This window comes from Henckelia pumila, chromosome 4 (genome assembly GCF_033568475.1).
Source record: "Henckelia pumila isolate YLH828 chromosome 4, ASM3356847v2, whole genome shotgun sequence".
Taxonomy (NCBI): Eukaryota; Viridiplantae; Streptophyta; class Magnoliopsida; order Lamiales; family Gesneriaceae; genus Henckelia; species Henckelia pumila.
In genome coordinates this window covers 139,752,930-139,756,936 of record NC_133123.1, presented here as the reverse complement: position 1 = coordinate 139,756,936, position 4,007 = coordinate 139,752,930, and positions in this window count along the sequence as shown.

The following is a 4,007-nucleotide window of genomic DNA, read 5'->3' as shown; positions in this document are numbered from 1 at the left end:
GCTTCCGGTCCTAATCGGAGCTTCCGATCTAGCCAATCGTCATGGATGACGTAATATGTTTGGAGCTTCCGATCCTGCATCGGAGCTTCCGATCCTGTTCGGAACTTCCGAACCTACCTTCGGAGCTTCCGAACTCTATTTAAGTAATTATGATTAATCCCTTAATTACTGATTTCGGGTACGGGGTACTACATTCTCCCCCACTTAAGATATTTCGTCCTCGAAAATAGATCTTAAGTACTGAATGCAATACAAGGTTACAGAAACATTCTTTATTCAAATCAAACATTTACAGAGTTTGCAACTGAATACAACTAAAAGAATGAAATCAAAACAACTCAGGATGGTCTTTACGCATCCTGTCCTCGAGCTCCCAAGTAGCTTCCTCGGTGCCTCGGTGCTGCCACTGAACTAAAACCAAAGAAATGACTTTGTTCCGTAAAACCTTATCCTTATAATCCAGGATACGAAGAGGTTTCTCAACATAAGTCAAATCCTTGTCTACCTGAACCTCAGACCGCTGTAGAATATGAGATTCATCCGCCACATACCGTCGCAACAGAGATACGTGGAACACGTCGTGAATACTGGATAGATGCGGTGGAAAAGCTAGTCGATAAGCCAAATCGCCAATGCTCTCCAAGATCTCAAACGGACCGATAAATCTGGGAGACAAATTGCCCTTAAGGCCAAATCTGAGAATCTTGCGGAAAGGTGACACTCTCAAAAACACTTTCTCCCCGACCTCGAACTGCAAGGGCCTACGCTTGATATTAGCATAACTGGTCTGACGATCCTGTGCAGTCTTAATCCGTTTCTTGATCTGATCAACAATGTCTATCGCCTGCTGGATAAACTCCGGTCCTTCAGCCTGTCTCTCCCCCACTTCTTCCCAGAAAAGTGGAGTACGACAACGTCGCCCATACAACGCCTCAAAAGGTGCCATCCTAATACTAGTATGATAGCTATTGTTGTACGCGAACTCGATCAACGGCAAATGATCCTGCCAGGCTGAACCAAAATCCATGACGCATGCTCTAAGCATATCCTCCAAAGTACGGATAGTGCGCTCTGACTGACCATCAGTCTCCGGATGATAGGCTGTACTCAAACTGAGAGTAGTACCCATCGCACGCTGAACACTCCCCCAGAATCTAGAAGTAAACCTGGGGTCCCGATCGCTGACAATGCTCACAGGCACTCCATGAAGTCGAACGATCTCCTGAATGTACATCCGTGCCATGCGATCCACAGAGTACTCTCGGCTATAGGCAATGAAATGCGCTGACTTGGTGAGTCGGTCCACCACAACCCAGATAGCATCACAGTTCTTCGGGGATACCGACAAATGGGTCACAACGTCCATAGTGATAAACTCCCATTTCCATTCCGGAATAGGCAGACTGTGAAGCAATCCTCCAGGTCGTCGGTGCTCTGCCTTGACCTGTTGACACACCAAACATCTCGAAACAAACTGATAAACACTGCGTTTCATTCCCTTCCACCAGAAACGAGTACGGAGATCCTTGTACATCTTGTTGCTCCCAGGATGAATACTCAACTTAGTGCGATGTGCCTGAGACAAAATCTCCTCTCGCAACTCTTCATCCTGTGGAATCACAAGCCTACCAGACAAACACAGAAAGCCATCTGACTGATAATGAAATCCAGACGAGCTACCCTCGTTAGCTAGATGAGCTAAACGCTGGGTCTTCGAATCAGACATCTGAGCATCTCGGATCCGCGAATACAAGGCTGGCTCAGATAATATCGCAAACATCTGGATACTCTGCATACCTTTCTTATGCTTGAAGGTATAACCTGAAGTACAACATTCACTGATCGCACTAGACATCGAACAAGTCTGAAGTGCGGATAGTCGCACCTTGCGACTCAAAGCATCAGCGGTGAGATTAGCAGCTCCCGGATGGTACTTAATCTCGCAATCATAGTCCTTAAGCAAGTCCATCCAACGTCTCTGCCTCATGTTCAACTCCGCCTGAGTGAACAAATACTTGAGACTCTTATGGTCGGTGAAGATCTCAAATTTCACGCCATAAAGATAATGACGCCAGATCTTCAAAGAGAACACAATGGCTGCTAACTCCAAATCATGGACTGGGTAGTTGTCCTCGTGAAGCTTCAGCTGTCTAGAAGCGTATGCGATCACATGCCCATTCTGAGTCAGGACACAACCTAACCCCTGAAGAGAAGCATCCGTGTAAACCACATACCCTCCAGATCCGGACGGTAATGCCAACACCGGCGCAGAAGTCAACCGGCGTCGAAGTTCACAGAAATTCTCCTCACACTCGGAGGACCACTCGAAATCCACACCCTTGCGGGTAAGCTGCGTCAACGGTCGAGCTAACTGAGAGAAGTTCAGAATGAAGCGACGATAATACCCTGCTAGACCCAGGAAACTATGGATCTCAGCAACTGTCGTCGGACGCGACCAATTAAGTACCGCTTCAATCTTTCTTGGATCAACAGAAATCCCTTCCCTGGATATGATATGGCCAAGAAAGACCACTCTATCCATCCAGAACTCACACTTGCTCAGCTTGGCATACAACTGCTCATCTCGAAGAGTCTGTAGTACTAACCGCAAGTGAGAAACATGCTCTTCCGTATTACGCAAATAAACCAAGATGTCGTCAATGAAGACCACGACAAACTTGTCCAAATACTCCCTGAAAACACGGTTCATCAGATCCATGAATATAGCCAGCGCATTGGTCAAACCGAATGGCATCACCAGGAACTCGTAATGCCCATAGCGAGTACGGAATGCAGTCTTGGCTACGTCCTAATCACGGACTCTCAACTGATGATACCCAGATCTCAAGTCAATCTTGGAGTAAACTGATGTGCCCTGCAGCTGGTCAAACAAGTCATCAATACGAGGCAACGGATACTTGTTCTTCACAGTGACTCGATTCAGCTGCCGATAGTCAATGCACAGCCGCATCGACCCATTCTTCTTCTTCACGAAGAGAACAGGAGCTCCCCAAGGAGATACACTAGGATGAATGTACCCCTTGTCCAAAAGATCCTGTAGATGATTCTTCAACTCACGCATCTCTGACGGAGCCAGACGATACGGTGCTCTAGAAATAGGCGAAGTACCCGACATCAACTCTATGGCAAACTCGACTTCCCTAACAGGAGGAAAACCCGGAATCTCATCAGGAAATACATCTGGAAATTCATCCACAACAGGAATGCTCTCTATCCCAATACTCTCAGCGGACAAATCAACTGCATAGATAAGGTAGCCTTCCCCGCCAGACTCTAGAGCTCGACAGGCTCTCAAAGCTGATACCAAAGGCATCGGGGGTCGCGCTCCCTCACCATAGAAAAACCAACTCTCACTCCCCTCTGGATGAAAGCATACTAGTCTCTGATAGCAGTCCACTGAAGCTCGATAGGTAGACAACATATCTATTCCCAGAATGCAATCAAAGTCGTCCATTGCCAGGACCATGAGATTTGCTAACAGAATGTTCCCTTCGAACTCTAAAGGGCAACCCATCACTAGACGCTTAGCCAAAGCAGATTGGCCCGTCGGAGTAGAAATAGACATCACTACGTCTAGTGCAATGCATGGTAACTTATGCCTCTTAACAAAACGTGCAGAAATGAAGGAATGAGATGCACCAGTGTCAATAAGTACAAGAGCAGGTATACCATAAAGCAGAAATGTACCTGCGATGACTTTCTCATTCTCCTCCACAGCCTGATCATGTCTCAGGGCAAACACATGGCCAGAAGCTCGTGGCCTCAAATGAGAACTCCCAGCAGACTGTCCCTGCGACCTCTGCTGTACGGTGGCCTGAGAGCCCGATCCTGAACCAGATCCAGAACCGCCTCCCCCAGACAGTGGACAATCCCTCCGGATATGACCAGTCTCTCCACAACGGAAACAAGCTCCAAAAGCTCTACGGCACTTGTCGGATGGATGGTTCTTCCCACAGTGATCACACTTGTCCTTCTTACCGTAACGA